Raw genomic sequence first — 22296 nt, 5'->3', positions numbered from 1 at the left:
CACATCCATGGGAAAAAGGACCAAGGTCTACATCAAGGAAACACCCTGTGGGACAAAAGAATCTGAACAACAGCCTTCAACCCTATACCTTCCCTCTGACAGAGCCAACCCAAATGAGAAGGAACCAGAAAACCAACTCTGGTAATATAAAAAAAAAAAAAAAAAAACGAGAATCATTAACACACACCCCCAAAAAATCACACAAGTTTATCAACAATGGATCCAAACCAAGAAGAAATCCCTGGTTTGCCTGAAAAAGAATTCAGAAGCTTTGTTGTTAAGCTAATCAGGTAGACATCAGAGAAAGGCGAAGCCCAATGCAAGTAAATCCAAAAACAAACGAAAAACCAAAAAGTGAAAGGGCAAGGAAACAGATAGCATACAGAAAGAAAATCAAAACTTCAGAAAACATTGGACACACATAAAAATGCAAAATGCTCTGCAAAATCTCACCAACAGAATTCAACAAATAGAAAAAAGAAATTTCAAGCTTGAAGACAAGTTCTTTGAATTAAAACAATACAACAAAGACAAAGAAAAAGAATAATAAAATATGAAGAAAGCCTCCAATAAGTATGGAATTATATTAAATGACCAAACCTAAGAATAATCAGTGTTCCCGAGGAAGAAGAGAAATCTGAAAGTTTGGAAAACATATTTGGGGGATAATTGAAAAAAACTTCCCCAGCTTTTCTAGAGACCTAGACATCCAAATACAAATAGCACAAAGGACACCTGGGAAATTCTTTGCAAAATAATAATAATAATAATAATAATAAAAGATTATTGCCTAGGCATATGGTTATCAGGTTATCTATAGTTAACACAAAGAAAATAATCTTAAGAGCTGGGAGAAAGAAGCACCAGGTAACCAATAAAGGAAATAATAGTAGGTTTCTCCATAGAAATTCCAAAGCTAGAGGTTCTAGCTTGAAGGGATTGGGGCTAGAAAGGATCAGAGCTCTATCTTTAGGGCTCCTCAAACAAAACAATTACCAGACAAGAATTTTGTATGCGGTGAAACTAAAAATCATATATGAAAAAAAGATACAGTCTTTTTCAGACAAGCAAATGCTGAGAGAATTTGCCACTACCAAGCCACCACTATAAGAACTAGTAAAAGGTGCTCTAAATCTTGAAACAAATCCTGGAAACATAACAAAACAGAAGCTTTCTAAAACATAAACCTCACAGGACCTATGAAACAGACAAACAAAAATATATACAGGAAACAAAACCACTATGAATGAAATGATACCACACATTTCAATGCTAACATTAAATGTAAGTGGCCAAAATGCTTCATTTAAAAGAAGCAGAACTACAGAATGGATAAGAATTCACCAACCGACTACCCGCTACCTTCAAGGGACTCACCTAACACATAAAGACTCACACAAAGTTAAAATAAAGGGGTAGAAAAAGAAATTTCATGAAAATGGACACCAAAAGTGAGCAGGGGTAGCTATTTTTAGATCAGACAAAACAAACTTTAAAGCAACAGCAGTTAAAAAACACAAAGAGTGACATTATATAATGATAAAAGGCCTTATTCAATGGGAAAATTTTATAATTCTAAACATATATGCACCTAACACAGGAATTCCTGAATTTATAAAACAATGACTAATAGACCTAAGAATTGAGATAGGCAGCAACACAATAATAGTGAGGGACTTCAGTACTCCACTGAGAACACTATACAGATCATCAAGACAGAAAGTCAATAAAGAAACAATGGATTTAAAATATGCCTTGGAACAAATGGACTTAAGAGATATACACAGAACATTTCGTCCAACAACCACAGAATATACGTGCTATTCAACACCTCATGGAACTTTCTCCAAGATAGATCATATGATAGGCCACAAAAAGAACCTCATTGAATTTAAGATAACTGAAATTATATCAAGCAATCTCTCTGACCACAGTGGAATAAAACTAAAAATCAACTTTAAAGGTACCCATAAAACCATGGAAATACATGGACATTAAATAACCTGTTCCTTAAGAATGAAATCAAGATAAAAATTCTTCAATCTGAACAATACTAACACAACCTATCAAAACCTCTGGGATACAGTAAAGGTGGTACTAAGAGGAAACTTAATAGCCCTAACACCTACATCAAAAGACTAAAAAAGCACAAAGTGACATTCTAAGGCCATACCTAAAGGAACTAGAGAAACAAGAAAAAAACAAAAGTAATAATAGAAGGAAGGAAATAACCAAGATCAGAGCAGAACTAAATGAAATTGAAACAAAAAATAAAATACAAAATATAAATGAAAGAAAAATCTGTGTCTTTGAAAAGATAAATAAAATTCATAAATCATTAACAAGATTAACCAAAAGAAGAGAGAAAATCTAAATAACTTCAATAAGAAACAAATAGGAGATATTACAACTGACACCACAGCAATATAAAGGATCATTTAAGGCTATTATGACCACCTTTCTGCAAATAAACTTGAAACCTAGAAGAGACAGATAAATTCTTGGAAAAATACAACTCTCCTTGCTTAAATCAGAAAAAATTAGATACCCTAAACAGACCAATAACAAGCAACAAGACTGAAATAGTAATTTAAAAATTACCAACAACAACAAAAGTCCATGATTAAATGGATTAATAGCAGAATTCTACCAGACATTCCGAGAATTGGTACCAATCCAATCCAATTGACGCTATATCACAAAATAGAGAAAAAGGGAACCCTCCCTAATTCATTCCATGAAGCCAGCATCACCCTAATACTCAAATCAGGAAAGGATATAACCAAAAAAATTATGGACCCATATCCCTGATGAACATGGATGCTAAAATTCATGATACAATACTAGCTAACTGAATCCAACCACATATCAAAAGATAATCCATGGTAATCAAGAGGGTTTCACACCAAGGATGCAGGGATGGTTCACATATGAAAGTCAATAAATGCAATACAACACATAAACAGAATTTAAAATCACATGATCATCTCAATAGATGGAGAAAAAGCATTCGACAAAATCCAGTGTCATTTTATGATTAAAACTCTCAGCAAAATCAGCATACAAGGGAAATATCTCAACGTAATAAAATTCATCTATGAAAAACCCACATCCAACATTATAATGAACAAGGAAAAGTTGAAATCATCCCCCCAAGAACTGGAACAAGACTAAGATAGTCATTTTCACCTTCTATTCAACATAGCACTGGAAGTCCTAGCCAGAGCAATCAGACAAGAGAAAGAAAGAAAGGACATCCAAATCAGTAAAGAGGAAGTCAAACTCTCACTGTTTGTTGACAATATGATTGTTTACCTCAAAAACCTTAAAGAATCCTCCAGAAAGCTCCTAGAACTGATAAAAGAATTCAGCAATAAAGTTTCCAGATAAAAGATTAATGTACACAAATGTAGTAACTCTTTGACACACCAACAGTGACCAAGCTGCAAGTTAAATCAAGAACGCACACACTTTACAATATCTGCCAAAATATAAAATACTTAGATATATACCTAACCAAGGAGGTGAAAGACCTCTATGAAGAAAACAACTAAACACTGCTGAAAGAAATCATAGATGACACAAACAAATGAAAACACATCCCATGCTCGTGGATGAGTAATAACAATATTGTGCAAATGATCATACTGCCAAAAGTAATCTACAAATTCAATGCAATACACATCAAAATTCCACGATCATTCTTCACAGAATTGGAAAAAAAAATCCTAAAATTCATGGAACCAAAAAATAGCCCACAAAGCCAAAGCAAGATTAAGCAAAATGCATAAATCTCAAGGCATCACACTACCTGATTTCAAACTACACTGTAAGGCAACAGTCACCAAAACAGCATGGTACTGTTATAAAAATAGGCCCAAAGACCCATGGAAAAGAATAGAGAATCTAGAAATAAACCAAAATACCCAAATACTTGCATCCAACTGATCTTAAACAAAGCAAACAAAAATATAAAGTGAGGAAAGGACACCCTTTTGAAAAAATGATGCTGTGATAATTGGCTAGCCATATGCAGGAGATAAACCAAAATACCCAAATACTTGCATCCAACTGATCTTAAACAAAGCAAATTAAAAAAAAAAAGTGAGGAAAGGACACCATTTTCAAAAAACGATGCTGTGATAATTGGAAAGCCATATATAGAAGAATGAAACTGGATCTGCATCTCTCACCTTATACAAAAATCAACTCGTTGAATTAATGACTTAAATCTAAGACCTAAAACCATATAAATTCTAAAAGATAACATCAGAAACACCCTTCTAGACATTGACTTAGGCAAGAATTTTATGACCAAGAACCAAAAAGCAAATCCATTAAAAACAGATAAATAGCTGGTACTAAATTAAAATAAAGAGCTTTTGCACAGCAAAAGGAACAGTCTTCAGAATAAGTAGAAAAACTACAAAGTGGGAGAAAATTTTCAAAATCTATACATCTGACAAAGGTCTAATATTCAGAATCTACAAGAAACACAAATCAGCAAAAAAAAAAAAAAAAAAAAAAAAATCAAAAAGTGGGCTAAGTACATGAATAGACAATTCTCAAAAGAAGATCTGCAAATGGTCAACAAACATGAAAAAGGTTCAACACCACTAATGATCAGAGAAATGCAAATTGAAACCACAACATGATACCACCCTACTTCTGCAACAATGGCCAAAAGTAAAAAATAAAAAATAAATAAATAAAAATAGCTGTTGACCTGGATACAGTGATCAGGGAACACTTCTACACTGTTTATGAGAATTTAAATCAGTACAGCCACTATGGAAAACAATGTGGAGGTTCCTTAAAGAACTAAAAGTAGAACTACCATTTGAACCAGCAATACCACTACTGGGTTTCTACCCAGAGGACAAGATGTCATTATACAAAAGAGATACTTGCACTCGTATGTTTATAGCAGCACAATTTGCAATTGCAAAATCGTGGAATTAACCCAAATGCCCATCATTCAACAAGTGGATAAAAAAACTGTGGTATATATATATATATACACACACAATGGAACACTACTGAGCCATAAAAAAGAATAAATAGAGAGGATTCAAGATGGCTGAATAGAAACAGCTCTGGAGTGCAGTTCCTAGCAAGAGTAACACAGAGGGTAAGTGATGACTGCATTTCCAAACAAGTTTTCACTGTCCACAGACCAGGAGATTCCCAGGCTGAAAAGCACCACAAGTTTCCAGCATGGCTATTTCAGCCAGTGCTGCGAGTTGGCACACAGAAATTCACGCAAATCTGGGCAGCCATTTCAACTGGCACCTGGAATGCCTGGGAGACAACCACCCATTCAACTGAAAGGGAGGGTGCTGAGATGGGGAGCCAGATAATCTGGTTCAGCAGGTCTCACTCCAACAAAACAATCTGAAATGCTCTGGATTGAGAGTTTTGCAGCAAGTGCAGCTGGACCCAGGACAGTCCAGCTTGGTGGAGGGGAGGGCATCCATCACTACCGAGGCAGTTATAACTGTACCTCTGTAAACACCACATGGAAGTTCACACAGCAGCTGGGCAGAGCCTGTGGCAGCTCAGCAATGTCTCTGCTGGAAGACTGTGAGTAGACTATCTCTGTGCTGGGCAGGGCATCTGCGAAAAAAGGCAGCAGCACATCAGGAACTTATAAATAAAGCCCCACCTTCCTAGGACAGAGAACATGGGAAAAGAGGAGTTTATGAGTTCCTCTGCAGCAGACTTAAACATACATGCCCAGCAGCTCTGCACAGAACAACAGAGCTCCCAGCACAGCACTTGAGCTATAAGAAACAGACCGTCTCCTCCAGCAGCTCCCCAACCCCCATATATCCAAAGAGACAACTCATAAAGGAGAGCTCAGGCCGACATCTGGCAGGTACCCTTCTGGGAACAAGATAACAGAAGAAGAAACCATCAGCAACCCTTACTGTTCTGCAGCCCACGTGGGTGATCCCCAGGTAAGCAGGGTCTGGAGTGGACCTCCAGCTGTCCTGCGGCAGAGGGGCCTGTTAGAAGGAAAACTAAGAAACAGAAAGAAATAGTTTCAACATCAACAAAAAGGACATCCACTCAGAGACCCCATCCAAAAGTCACCAACTACCAAGACCACAGATAGATAAAGCCAAAAAGATGGGAAGAAACCAGCCCAAAAAGGATGAAAACACCAAAAACCAGAATGCCTCTCCTCATCCAAGGGATCACAACTTCTCACCAGCAAGGGAACAAAGCTGGATGGAGAATGAGTCTGATGAACTGACAGAAACAGGCTTCAGAAGGTGGGTAGTAAGAAACTTCTCTGAGCTAAAAGAACATGTTCTAACCTAATGCAAAGAAACTAAGAACCTTGAAAAAAGGTTATATAAAATGCTAACTAGAATAAACAGCTTAGAGAAGAATATAAACGATTAGATGGAGCTGAAAAACACAGCATGAGAAATTTGCAAAGCATACACAGTGTCAATAGCTGAATTGACCAAGCAGAAGAAAGGATATCAGACACTAAAGATCAACTTAATGAAATAAAAGAAGGCAAGAATAGAGAACAAAGAGTGAAAAGAAATGAACAAAGACTCCAAGAAATATGGGATTGTGTGAAAAGACTTAATGTTCCATATGTCTATCTGAATGTGATGGAGAGAATGAATCCGAGCCGGAAAACACTCTTCAGGATATTTTCCAGGACAACTTCCCCAATCTAGCAAGGCAGGCCAACATTCAAGTCCAGGAAATACAGAGAACATCACAAAGATATTCCTCAAGAAGAGCAACCCCAAGTCACATAATCGTCAGACTCACCAAGGTTGAAATGAAGGAAAAAATGTCAAGGGCAGCCAGAGAGAAAGGTAAGGTTGCCCATAAAGGGAAGCCCATCAGACTCACAGAAGATGTCTCAGCAGAAACCGTACAAGCCAGAAGAGAGTGGGAGCCAATATTCAACATCCTTAAAGAAAATAACTTTAAACCTAGAATGCCATATCCAGCCAAACTAGGCTTCATAAGCAAAAAAGAAAGAAAATCCTTTATGAACAAGCAGTTGCTGAGAGATTTTGTCACCACCAGGCCTGCCTTATAAGAGCCCCTGAAAGAAGCACTGAACAAGGAAAGGAACATCAGTAACAGTCAGTCCAAAAATGTACCAAATGGTAAAGACCATCAACACAATGAAGAAAATGCATCAACTAACGGGCAAAACATCCAGCTAGCATCAAAATGACATGATCAAATTCACATATAACAATATTAACCCTAAATGTAAATGGGCTAAATGCCCCAATCAAAAGACACAGACTGGCAAATTGGATAAAAAGTCAAGACACATCTGTGTGCTGTATTCAGGAAACCAACCTCACCTGCAAGGACACACACATAGGCTCAAAATAAAGGGATGGAGGAAGGTATATCAAGTAAATGGAGAGAAAAAAAAAAAAGCAGGAGTTCAAGCCTAGTCTCTGATAAAATGGACTTTAAACCAGAAAGATCAAAAGAGATGAAGAAGGGCATTACAAAATGGTAAAAGGATCAATGCATCAAGAAGAGCTAACAATCCTAAATATAGACACATTCAATATAGGAGCGACCAGATACATAAAGCAAGTTCTTAAAGACCTACAAGGAGATTTAGACTCCCACACAATAATAGTGGGAGACTTTAACACTCCACTGTCAATATTAGATCAATGGGACAGAAAATTAACAAGCATATCCAGGACTTGAACTCAGATCTGGACCAAGCAGACCTAATAGACATCTACAGAACTCTCCACACCAAATCCACAGAATATACATTCTTCTCAGCACCACATCACACTTACTCTAAAATTGACCACATAATTGGAAGTAAATCATGCTTCAGCAAATAAAAAAGAATGGAAATCATAACAAACTGTCTCTCAGACCCCAGGACAATCAAGTTAGAACTCAGGATTATGAAACTAACTCAGAATCACACAACTTCCTGGAAACTGAACAAGTGGCTCCTAAATGTCAACTGGATAAACAACAAAATGAAGGCAGACATAAATATGTTCTTTGACACCAACAAGAATGAAGACACAATGTACCAGAATCTCTGGGACACATATAAAGCAGTGTCTAGATAGCAATAAATGCCCACATCAGAAGGAAGGAAAGATCTAAAATCAACACTCCATCGTCAAAATTGAAAGAGCTAGAGGAGCAAGATCAGAAAAACTCAAAACCTAGCAGAAGACAAGAAATAACTAAGATCAGAGCAGAAATGAAGGAGAAAGAGACACAAAAACCCCTTCAAAAAATGAGTAAGTCCAGGAGCTGGTTTTTTGAAAAGATCAACAAAATAGACTGTTAGCCAGATAAATAAAAAAGAAAAGAGGGAAGAATCAAATAGATGCAATAAAAAATGATAAAGTGGATATCACCACTGATTCCACAGAAATACAAACTACCATCAGAGATTACTATGTACAACTCTATGCACATAAACTAGTAAACCTGGGAGAAATAGATAAATTACTGGACACTTGCAACTTCCCAAGCCTAAACCAGGAAGAAGTGGAAACCTCGAACAGACTAATAACAAGGGCTGAAATTGTGGCAGCAATTAATAGCCTACCAACCAAAAAAAGTCCAGGTCCAGATGGGTTCACAGCTGAATTATACCAGACATACAGAGGAGCTGGTACCATTCCTTCTGAAAGGATTCCAAACAATCCAAAAAGAGGGAATCCTTCTCAAATCATTTTGTGAGACCAAAGTCATCCTTATGCCAAAACCCAGCAGAAACTCAACAACAACAAAAAAAATTTCAGCCCAATATCCATGATGAACACAGATGCAAAAATCTTTAATAAAATACTGGCAAACCAATTGCAGCAGCATATCACAAAGCTTATCCATCATGATCAAGTAGGCTTCATCCCAGGGATGCTAGGCTGGTTCAACATACACAAGTCTATAAATGTAACCCACCATAAACAGAACCAAAGATGAAAACCACATGATTATCTCAACAGATGCAGAGAAGGCCTTTGACAAAATTCAACAGCTCTTTATGCTAAAAACTCTCAATAAAGTAGGTATCGAAAGAACATATCTCAGAATAATAAGAGCTATTTATGACAAGCCCACAGCCAATATACTGAATGGGCAAAAACTGGAAGCATTCCCTTTGAAATCTGGCACTAGACAAGGATGCCCTCTCTCACCACTACTCTTCAATATAGTATTGGAAGTTCTAGCCAGAGCAATGAGGCAAGAAAATAGAGTATTCAATTAGGAAAGGAGGAAGTCAAATTGTCTCTATTTGCAGATGATATGATTGTATATTTAGAAAACCCATCATCTCAGCCCAAAAACTCCTGAAACTGATAAGCAAATTCAGCAAAGTCTCAGGATACAAAATCAGTGTGCAGAAATAACAAGCATTCCTACATACCAATAACAGACAAACAGAGAGCAAAATCATAGGTGAATTCCCATTCACAATTGCTACAAAGAGAATAAAGTACCTAGGAATACAATTAACAAAGGATGTAAAGGACCTCTTCAAGGAGAACTACAAGCCACTACTCAAAGAAATAAGAGAGGAAACAAATAGATGCAAAAGTATTCCATTGTCATGGTTAGGAAGAATCAATACTGTGAAAATGGCCATAGTACCCAGAGTAATTTATAGATTCAATGGTATCCCCATCAAGCTAACAATGATCTTCTTCACAGAACTGGAAAAAAACACCTTAAATTTCATATGGAACCAAAAGAGAGCCCACATATCTAAGACAATCCTAAGCAAAAAGAACGAAGCCAGAGGCATCACATTACCTGACGTCAAACTATACTGAGACTACAGTAATCAAAACAGGATGATACTTGTACCAAAACAGAGACATTGAGCAATGGAACAGAACGGAGGCCTTGGAGGTGATGCCACACATCTACAACCATCTGATCTTTGAAAAACCTGACAAAAACAAGCAATGGGGAAAAGATTCTCTATTTAATAAACGGTGTTGGGAAATCTGGCTAGCCACAAGCAGAAAGCAGAAATTGGACGTCATTTTGATACCTTACTCCAAAATTAACTCCAGATGGATTAAAGACTTAAACATAAGACCTAACACCATTAAAACCCTAGAAGAAAACCTAGGCAAAATCATTCAGGACATAGGCATAGGTGATGACTTGACTAGAACACCAAAAGCATTGGCAACAAAAGCCAAAATATACAAATGGGACCTAATTAAACTCCAGAGCTTCTGTCCAGCAAAAGAAACAATCATTAAAGTGAACCAGCAACCAACAGAGTGTAAAAAAAGACTTTTCAATCTACCCATTCTGACAAAGGGCTAATATCCAGAATCTATAAAGAACTAAAACAGATTTACAAGAAAAAAAAAAAAAAGAAAGAAAACATTCAAAAGTGTGCAAAGGATATAAACAGACACTTTTCAAAAGACAATATGAGGTCAACAAACATAAAAAAAGGCTCATCATCACTGGTTATTAGAGAAATGCTAATCAAAACCATATTGAGATACCATTTCATGCCAGATAGAATGGTGATCATTTAAAAATCTGGAGACAACAGATGCTGGAGATGATGTGGAGAAATAGGAACACTTTTACCTTTTTGGTGGGAGTGTATATTAATTCAACTATTGTGGAAGACAGCGTGGCGATTCCTCAAGGACCTAGAAATAGAAATTCCATTTGACCCAGCAATTCCATTACTGGGTATATATCCAAAGGATTATAAATCATTCCATCATAAAGACACATGCACACGTATGTTGATTGCAGCACTGTTTACAATAGCAAAGACCTGGAACTAACCCAAATGCCCATCGATGATAGACTGGACAAGGAAAATATGGCACATATACACCATGGAATATGATGCAGCCATAAAAACTGATGAGTTTGTGTACTTTGTAGGGACATGGTTGAATCTGCAAACCATCATTCTCAGCAAACTGACACAAGAACAAAATATCAGACATCACGTATTCTCACTCATAGGTGGGTGTTGAACAATGAGAACAAATGGACACAGGGAGGGGAGCATCCCACACTGGGGTTTGTTGGGGGGGTCAGGGGAGGGACAGTTGGGGGTGGGGAGATTGGAGAGGGATAACATGGGGAGAAATGCCAGTTATAGGTGATGGGGGGATGGAGGCAGCAAACCATATTGTCATGGATGTACCTATGCAACAATCCTGCATGATCTGCCCATGTATCCCAGAACCTAAAGTACAATAGAAGAAAAAAAATAATAATAATGAATTAATGGCATTCACAGTGACCTGGATGAGACTGGAGACTATTATTGTAAGTGAAGTAACTCAGGAATGGAATGGAAAACCAAACACCATACATTCTTGCTGATATGTGGGCGCTAAGCTATGAGGACACAAAAGCATAAGAACTATACAATGGACTTTGGGGACTTGGACGTAAGATAGGAGTGGGGCAAGAAAGAAAAAAATAAAGTGCCTTGCGAAGCTATTGAAATGGTTTCAAAAACATGTTAGTATTAAAATGAAAGAAGCACCAAGAATGACCCCAAATTTCCTCTAAATATAAACAATAATGATATTCGAGGAGATGAGAAAAACAGAAAAGCAATTAATATCAAAGAAAATCAGGAGCTCAGTTTTAGACATACTACATTTAAAAGTGTTGAAAAGGCCAGGCATGGTGGCCTATGCCTATAATCCCAGCACTTTGGAGATCCAGACAAAAGGACTGCTTGAGGCCAGGTCTTCAATGCCAGCCTCACCAATACAGCAAGACTCTGTCAGGGAAGGAAGGGAAGGAAGGGAAAGAAGGAAAAGAAGGAAAGGAAGGGAAAGAGGGAGGGAGGGAAGAAGGGAGGTAGGGAGGGAGATCGTGAAAGGCATTCCATTCGAAGTGAAAAATAGGTAAACTTGAGTATGGAACTGAAAAAAAGTGGTCTACTCTGGAGATATACATTTAATGTGCAGTGACTTAATGATGTCATTTAAATAACCTAAGAAGGGATTGCAGAGCATTGTGAGATCTCGGAACAATGAATACTTTTTTTTTTTTTTTTTTTTTTTTTTTGAGACGGAGTTTCGCTCTTGTTACCCAGGCTGGAGTGCAATGGCGCGATCTCAGCTCACCGCAACCTCCGCCTCCTGGGCTCAGGCAATTCTCCTGCCTCAGCCTCCTAAGTAGCTGGGATTACAGGCACGTGCCACCATGCCCAGCTAGTTTTTTGTATTTTTAGTAGAGACGGGGTTTCACCATGTTGACCAGAATGGTCTCGATCTCTCGACCTCGTGATCCACCCGCCTCGGCCTCCCAAAGTGCTGGGATTACAGGCTTGAGCCACCGCGCCCAGCAACAATGAGTACTTCTAAGACTTGGACTTTAGATAGAAGAAGAGGACCTAGACAAGGACACTGAACAAGAGTTGCTAGAGGATCAGGAAAATGTGTCATCAATATGTTAAGAGGAAAGAGTGCAGTTAGACAGTGACATCTTTAAGGAAAATATAATAGTTAACCACCATATATTCTTACAATTGGACAAAGGCTAGAATCAGGATATGGGCAGAACTACAAGAAGGTAGGCTATGTCAAAACATCACAGAGCCCCTGGATATGGCAGCAGGACTCAGGCAACATGTAGGAATGTGATGCCAAGCAACTTTAAAGGCAAGGCAGAAATATAAACGTAAAGGTTAAAGGTCTTATGAAATATGAGAATTTATTTAGAATTGTGGGTGTCCCAGTATAATACCCCATTCTCTTGCTGTGTTTAATATAAAGTGAGACAATAGACAGAAAAGAATGTAGCAGATTCCTTTATCACTGATAAGACGTAGATTGGATGGTAGGAGAATAAAAGATATCTTACTAGCGATACACAAAATTAGAGTCTTCGCCATTTAATCACAGAAATAATTACAGGCTTTCCATATCAGAGATCAACCCATACAAGACTAACAGCATAGAGAACTAGACCAGAGAAGTATGCTTTCTTTGAGCTTTAGGATTTTAAATTTACCCTCTCAGAAATTACTCCAACTTCTCTTGGAAAGTAGTGCAGGTTGTAAAAGGCTAGAGATAAGGAGTGCTTAGAATAATCTAATTTTGTGGAAACCAGAGGAGACAGCCTGGGAGGAATCATCCCCTTCACAACCTAACAGACATGCTTGTTGATAATGTGATAAATATCAAGTTCTTGAGCAGGAAATAAAGAATGGAGCTAATAGAATTGGAGTACAAAACAAAGAATCGATTCTCTAGGATGACCAGAGGCTGAATAACACAACTACTGGGCAAATGTTCCTAAAATTCACCATCAATACAGGATGATGAACATGAAATCCAGTGACAGGATTGAACATGACACTTGAGAAATATTTGATCTATGAAGGCGCTTGAAGTGGCTCCAACTCTGAATACAAAAACAACAACAACAACAAAAAAAAATGGGCCATGTACATAGACCATGACCATGGATAAGAAGGAACTATGGAAAAGAGATAACTACAGGTATTGATCGACTTACGACCTATGCAACTTATGACCATTCGACTTTATGACCACAATCGCTAGCCACAACTGCTCTGCATCTGGCAGCACAAACGTTGCCCAGCTGGGCATACGACAGGGCGGACCAGCTTCCGGTAGCACTACCATCTCTGCGTCCACCATTTCAACTGTTATCTCAGACTCGGTACAGCAATTTATGTTTTGTGTCTTGGATATTTTTCATCAAACCCCTCCCAAGATGTCTACCAAGAGGAAAACGTCTTTGTCTTCACCTCAGCCTGCCAAGAAGGAAAGAAAGGCCATTGATCTCGACATGAAAATGAAGGTAATTAAGTAATACGAAGGAGGAAAGAAAGTGAATGTGATCGCACGTGATATGAAGTTATCACATTCGACTGTGTCGATGATTTTGAAAGATAAACAAAGAATTCGTGAAGCTGTGAAAAGTTCTGCACCCATGCAATCAACAGTTTTAACAAAGCAACGAAGCAGGCCCATCCATGAAATGCAGATATTGCTATATATTTGGATGGAAGATCAAATTCAAAAACGGACACCATTAAGTCTTTTTACTGTGCAGATGAAGGCGAGAAGTCTATTTCAGACTCTGAAGGAGCATGCTGGAGATTACAGTCAAGAATTTGTAGCAAGCACTGGCTGGTTCCAGAGATTCAAGAAAAGATTGCAAATGCATAGTGTTTGAGTGACTGGAGAAGCAGCGATTGCAGATGAGGAAGGAGTACGTAAGTTTGTTGATAGTCTGGATGAATTAATTACAGATGAGGGATATCTAGCAGAACAGATTTTCAATGTTGATGAACTTACAAATGAAGAGCTAATCAAACTGGAAGAAGAAAGAGTGGCGGAAGAAGAAAGAAGAGAAGCAGAGAAAGAAGAGGAGGAGCCAGAAAGAAAGTTCACCACTAAGGGATTATCAGACGGTTTATCTTTACTGAATAAACTTATACATTTCAAACAATGGACCCAAACATCAAACGATTTGCAAGGATTGAACGGATGGTGCACGATGTGTTTCGTCTGTATTGTGAAATTTATGAAGAAAAAAAGAAACATACAATTCAGACAAAGCTCACCATGTTTATGAAAAAAACAACTCTGGTAACCCCACTGCTGCCTCAGATGACGACATGAACGATCCGCAGCCAAGCACCAGCGGCCAATAAAATGTTTCCTACATGTTTACATATTTTGATATGTTTTGCAATTGGGAAAATGTTTCCTGTGGTATTTTTTACACCTGTATTTTGTATTTTTGTATGCACCTGTATTTTGTAATTTTATATGTTTTGCAAACATTAAACCAGTTGTACTCGTAATGCAGTGTTTTACTTAAACCTGAAGAATGTAAAAATAAGAAACAAAATGGTGTAGAGATGATACAAATGGCATAAAATGAACAAAGAAAATTATGATATATAATAAAAGAAAATTATGATAAAATATGACTTAAAGATTTTTATAACATCATTTAATAGTACTGTACTGTACATATAGCCTACTCAACTTACGACCAAATCGTGTTACGACCGGTCTGTCAGAACCAATCGTGGTCGTAAGTCGAGCACTAGCTGTAACTGGAAATCAGCCCTCTTACAGAAGAAGAAAAGGAAAAAATATATACTCTATATGATATAAAGGGAAACTTATAATGGTAGAGAAATGACAAACTCTGTTTCTAGGTTACATATGGGTAAAGACATAGGTGATGTTGACTTTGATTCCACATAAATTTATCTCAAGCCATACAAGACAAATTTTCATACACAGGCCAAGGAGAAATGGCAATATTTAATTTTTCATTTATAAAGTGTACGGTGTAGTCATCAGAATATTTTAGTTTAAAATGTCAAAATCCTAACTCAAACTAGATACTCAACTTGCGGTCTCATAGGATAAACTTTTAAAAGAAAATTGATTTTTATTAACTGGGAAATACAGGTGTGGTTTGGGTCTCGAGGCTGAGAGATACAGATTATAAATTTATCTCTCTCTCTCTCTCCTTCTCTCTCTCTCTCCCCCTCCCCAGCTTCCTTTTTCTCTTTGTGTGTTTGAGAGCGAGAGAGAGTTTGATGTTTTCTCACTTCTCTGTTCTCACACATATTTCCTTCTCACTCTATATACACTTGATACAAAGCTTTGTGCATATTTCTCTATGAACTAATTCCAGGGAAATGGCCAGAGACTGCTGTAGGCAAGGCCACCACTGAGTGGCTTTCATGAAACTTTTGTGTGAAATTGGAAATGAAACTGTCTAGATAAACAAATTATAAAATCATATCTGTTAAAATAGACTCAGCCACATGAGCTGCACTCATTTAAAAAAAAAAAAAAATGCCTCTTCCTCTGGTGGAAGCAGGCCTATGGCCTGTGTCAGGGCACTTGGTTTGTCAAGTGACATTTAGGCTGAATTTCATCTCCCAGTCACTAATTTTTATCTGCGTTTTTGCAGCCAGCAGGAGTCCTTGGTGCCAGGCTTATATTATTCCATGAAAACAACTCAAAGAAACAGAAAACTGCCTCTCAAAATGCACATATGTATAACCCCAAGAAAGACTCACTGGCTGCATCAGTGTGATCATAGATTAGGATGATTCGATCAGCCAGCACTTGCAGAAACACATGGCAACTGGGGTGGGCATCTGCCAAAAGGGAAGGGTGAACCTCAATTAGTAATTTGATGTAAAGAACAATTGAGGCCGGGCGCGGTGGCTCAAGCCTGTAATCCCAGCACTTTGGGAGGCTGAGGCGGGTGGATCACAAGGTCAAGAGATCGAGACCATCTTGGTCAACATGGTGAAACCCCCTCTCTACTAAAAATACAAAAAAAAATAGCTGGGCATGGTGGCTCGTGCCTGTAATCCCAGCTACTCAGGAGGCTGAGGCAGGAGAATTGCCTGAGCCCAGGAGGCGGAGGTTGCGGTGAGCCGAGATCGCGCCATTGCACTCCAGCCTGGGTAACAAGAGTGAAACTCCGTCTCAAAAAAAAAAAAAAAAAAAGAACAATTGATAGGACTGCCACTGCAAATCACGGTGAGAAAGATCAAAAGTCTCAGATAGTTGAGCATGCTAGAGTGAGCATTCTAGGTAAGGCTGAAAAACCCATTTGCTGTCTATGTCCCATGAGAGAACCTACATGTCAGAACCTGCTAACTGACATAATAAATATGCACTAGCATAAAGGGCCCTATTATCATTAAGAAGCTCATTGTTGTCGGCCTCATATAGTACAGTGCTGACAGTAAGAGACACTATATGGCACTTTTTTTTTTTTTTTTTTTTTTTTTTGGTAGTAATGGTTATAACAGGCTCTCAAACACAGAAGTGAGATGGCAGAAATTAGCTGTCAGAACATGCTGAGTGCCATTAGCATAATTACTTATAAGGTCAGAATGGCCTCACATTCAGGAGTCACAGAAATTGTTAATAGAATATTATTTTCCTATGAGTAAGATATCTAGGTAGCCAACAAGTTTACTGCTAAATATGTACAACAAAAATAAAGCAAGGACAGATGAGAGAGGTTGATGCCATATATCCCAATTAAACGTCTTGATTTACTGCCTTGTTTACGAAATGGAGTAGGGATTCAGAACTAGAATTCATTGGCTAAAGAGGATCTTCTAAAAACAAACAAAGAAAACAGGAAAACACCATGACAAGTATGTATCATAATAGGAACACTTCCTGAATGGCAAAGGAAGTACTTACAAAAATCTGATGGCCCATAACAGCAAAAGAGCATAGGAAAAAGAAAAAAGAAAAAGCCAATATAAACTTTTTCAGAACTCTGGAAAATAGCTAAATGTTTGCAATAATTTAAAGAAGACTTATCCAATAAAAGTATCTGAATCTAGGTAAAATATTGAGCTTTGCCCCTATTTTAATGTTATCTAGTACCATTCCTCTATCCATGGCTTTGCAGTATCTTTGAAAACCAGCAGCCTCACAATTTTCATGACTGATAAAAATCAGTATGTATCAGCTAAGGAAAGAAATTGAATGGGTTTGGAGATCTCAAAACTCCACATCACAGGAATTATCACTATTTGACCACCTGGAAACTTTCTGGAAAACACCACTAAGTTTGTCTTTATTTGACCTAACTTAGACTTCACTCTGTGTTAACATTCCATATACCAACACATTTGTCAAAAACAGTTGGCTGCTATTGTTTGATATTGAAGGTTTTTCAGTCAGCACCACCTGTTGAGACTAATAAGAGGCTAACCAAAGCACTTAAAAGGAAAAATTAGAGAATCATATATCTATAGGTGCTTTGAAAACTCTGATAGGCTCCTGGAAATCTAGAATAATATGCACATGCACAGAGATGTTCCTATACTCAGGAATGTGGAACCACTCAGGAGAATTGAGATAATCTAAATCTAATAATGTAAGAAAACCAGAAAAGCCAAATTATCCTTGAAAGGTAAGAACAATGTTGTATAACTCCCACTTTCTGATTTCAAAAGTTTCTACGAATTGCAGTAATCAAGAGAGTATACTACTGGCATAAAGAGAAAAATATAGATTAGTGGGAAATAACTGAGTGTCCAAAAATAAACCCTCATATTTATGATTCACTGATTTTCAACAAGGGTACCAAGACAATTTAATGGAGAAAAGTCTTTTCAATACTTGGTGCTGGAAAAGCTAGATACCCATATGCCACAGAAGAATGCTGAACTCCTACCTCATGTTGTACACAAAAATTAACTTAATGTTGATTAGAGATATAAAAAAGACTACAAACTAATAATTTAAAATTATGAAATACTTAGAGGAAAACATATAGTTACATATTCCTGATTTAGGTTAAGCAAATGTTTTTTAAATGAAATATCAAAAGCACAAGTGAAAAAAAAGAAAAACACAATAGAGATATTGGGCCTCATCAAAACTAAAAACATTTGTGCTTGGAGTGATACCATCAATTAAGTAAAAAGACAACCAACATAATAGAAAAAATATTTGCAAATTACGTATCTTTTAAGGAAGTTGAATACAGAATAGAAATAAATTCTTCATCTGAACAATAAAAAATATAGCCAATTAAAAATGGTCAAGTAATTTTAATATACATTTCTTCAAAGGATACAAAGTCCAATAACACATGTAAATATGCTTAAGAAAATGAAAAGAACCATGAAATTCCACCTGACACCTACTAATGTTATAAATAAAAATATGAACAGTAATAAGTATCAGTAAAAATGTGGAGCAACTGGAACTCTCAAATTTTGTTGTTCAGAATTTAAAATTTTACAGCCTCTGTGCATAAGATGTTTGGTAGGCTCTGATAAAGTTAACACAGACTTATCACATGATCTAGCAATTTCATTTCAGGTGTATACCCAGGAAAATTAAAACTTACGTTCACACAAGATCTTGTACATAAATATTCGTAGCATGATTATTCACAATACCCAGGTAGTGAAAACAACACAAATTTGTATGAACTGAAAAGTGGCTGAACAAAATGGGATTGGCTATGTAAAGAAATACTATTCAGCAATTGAAAGGAATAAGGTACAAATATATATATATCACAACATAAATAAGCCTTGAAAATAAAGAATCCAGACAAGAAAGAATACATATTGTGTGATTCCATTTGCATAAATCTCCATAATAGGCAAATCCATGGAGAAGAAAAGTAGATTGGGGTTTGCTGCTGACTGGGGGATGGGAAGGGAAATGTACAGGGACTGCTAATGGGTATTGGGTTTCTTTTTGGGTGATGAAAATTTTCTGGAGTTAGATAAAGATAATGGTAGCACCACATTCTGAATATGCTAAAACCCACTAAATAGTGCATTTTAAAAGGGTAATTTTTACATTACGTGAATTATATCTCAATAAATTTACTATAATAAAAAAAGATTTATAAGTGACTCTCCAATTTTTCATCAACAAAAACATATCTTTTGATAAAGTTACACAGTGGAAATTGAAATATCCAAATACTTTGAGGAATACTGTATATATGTTTACATTAAGATTGATTCTCAGAGACTAAAGAGTCATTACCACCCCAGCCCCCATTATAATAGAGGCATGATGATAAGGCAATAAATGAAATTCTAGCTCAGTTCAGGACCCAGTGAGTCTCCTGTATCCAGGAAATGAGAAAGTGGTCACTTTTCATGGTACATAAATCCATAATTGGAGTAAACATACTTGGTGGTAAATTTTCACATCACTTTCTCAAATCCTGAAATAAAAATATAAGGCCATTTGTAATGAGAAAGCCAAAGTGAAAACTTCTCATACACACTCTCTCTCTCTCTCTCTCTCTCTCTCTCTCTCTCTCTCTCTCTCCCTCTCTCTCTCTCTCTCTCTCTCACACACACACACACACACATATTTATTTTTATTTTATTTTCAATTCCAGGGTGCATGTGCAAGTTTGTTACATAGATAAATGTGTGCCATGGTGGTTTATTGCATCTCTCAACCTAGGCGTTAAGCCCAGCATGCATTAGCTGTGTTTCCTGATGCTCTCCCCCACCACCCTTCCCAACAGGCCACAGTTTGTGTTGTTCTTCTCCCGTGGTTCATGTGTTCTCATTGTTCAGCTTCCACTTATAAGTGAGAACATGTGGTGTGCGGTTTTCTGTTTCTGTGTCAGTTTGCTGAAGATAATGGCTCCCAGCTCCATTCATGTCCCTACAAAGAACGTGATCTTTGTCCTTTTTATGGCTGCATGGTATTCCATAGTGTATATACCACATTTTCTTTTTTCAGTCTATCACTGGTGGGCTTTTGGGTTGATTCCTTGTTGTTGCTATTGTGAATAGTGCTACAATGAACATATGTGTGCACCTATCTTTGTAATAGAATGATAACATTTCTATTATTTTGGATTAAACCTAGTAAGGGGATTGCTGGGTCAAATGGTGTTTGATTCTAAATCTTTGAGGAATAGCCACACCATCTTCCACAATGGTTTAACTAATTTACATTCCCACCAACAGTGTAAAAGCATTCCTATTTCTCTGCAACGTCACCAGTATCTGTTGTTTCTTGACTTTTTAATAATCACCATCTGACTGGTGTGAGATGGTATCTCATTGTGGTTTTGATTTACATTTCTCTAATGATCAGTGATGTTGAGCTTTTTTTCCTATGTTTGTTGGCTGCATGAATGTCTTCTTTTGAGAAATATCTGTTCATGTCTTTTGCCCACTTTTTAATGGGGTTGTTTGTTTATTCCCTATAAATTTGCTTAAGTTCCCTGTAGATTCTGGATATTAGACATTTCTGAGATGAACAGACTGCAGACATTTTCTGCCAGGAGCTCTTTGGTTTAAATAGATCGCATTTATCAATTTTTTCTTTCATTGGAATTGCTTTTGGTGATTTTATCATAAAATCTTTGCCCATATCTATGTCCTGAATGGTGTTGCCTAGAAATAATTGAATAGAAATTTATGGTATTACACTCTTGTTATCTTGTTTCTTTTTCTTTCTTTCTTTCTTTTTTTTTTTGCATTTTCTCAAATCCAATATTCTCTTTTGTTATATTCCCTAAGTTCCACTAACTTTAGCATATTGAAGATAATTTATAATATAATTACTTTGCTATGTGATATAATTCTTTGCAGATAATAACATTTCTATTCAGGAAATTACTGGACAGCTACAAATACAATTAACAAGACAGTTTGTCAGTTATGACCTTATAAACCAGCAGCAAACACTCACATAATATAATTTGAAAAGATGCAATTATAGTAGCAAGAAAAATTGTAAGTTACCAAGAGATTGATGCTTTCAAGATCTTTTATATAATTATAATTAAAAACATGAAAGCTTCCTAAGTTAATGAAAAGATTTGCAATGATCATGGGTGGGAAAAATCAATATTGAAAAAATTTAACATTGACCCAATAATTATTAAGCGTCAACTAAGTGTCAGGCCCTTTTCAGAGGAATTAGGGTTTCTCAGTGAGGAAAACAGAATAAAAATTTCCAAGTCTAATTCTCTCCATGTCATTTGATAAATCTAGTACAATTTTTATACAATTTACAGCAGAACTGTTTTTCTGAAAAATCTGGTAAGCCAATCCTAAAGTTCAAATGGAAGAGTCAAAGAACAAATATAGTCAATATAATTTTAAAATAAAGGAGTAGGAAGAACCATGAGAACTATGAGTGGAGGGAAGAATTAGAAAACATTGTACAGACAGTATCATTTTAGTGCCTTCATAATTAAAACATTCTAGTCCTGGTACAGGGATATTAACAACAGATTCAATACAGAAACCGAAGCTTCTTTGCTCTAGCGCAATGTATTGCTTGCCTGGGCTTTCCATATTAGTTCCATAAAGACATCATCCTAGCCCCTTGATTCTGCTTGAAATTGTCACATTAAGCATGCAACAGATACTTTCACATGTACCAGATAAAAAGAATACTACTGAGAATACTACTTTTGCAAAGAGATCAATTAATTTTTTAAGAAAATATCAGGCCTCGTATGACTATCTAAAATCTATGGATTTGAGGGAGAGAGATCCAAGATGGTTGATTACTAGCAGCTCAGGATTGTAGCCCCCAGGGAAAGTGCAGAGAATGAGAGGATGCCACACTTTCAGATGAATTTTTGTTGCTCACAGACCAGGAAATTCCCAGTAGAGGAGCCCCACGGGTTGCTAGCGGGACTCTTGTGGCTGGCACGGCGGTTCTTGGTGCAGAGTAAACGGGACTGGATCCCCTTTTAGTCTGTGTTTGGAGCTCTGGGAAGGCAGAGTTGCCTATTCAGCTGATT

This window comes from Saimiri boliviensis, chromosome 3 (genome assembly GCF_048565385.1).
Source record: "Saimiri boliviensis isolate mSaiBol1 chromosome 3, mSaiBol1.pri, whole genome shotgun sequence".
Taxonomy (NCBI): Eukaryota; Metazoa; Chordata; class Mammalia; order Primates; family Cebidae; genus Saimiri; species Saimiri boliviensis.
The sequence above is the reverse complement of the archived record's forward strand: the minus strand, read 5'-3'. Positions refer to the sequence as shown.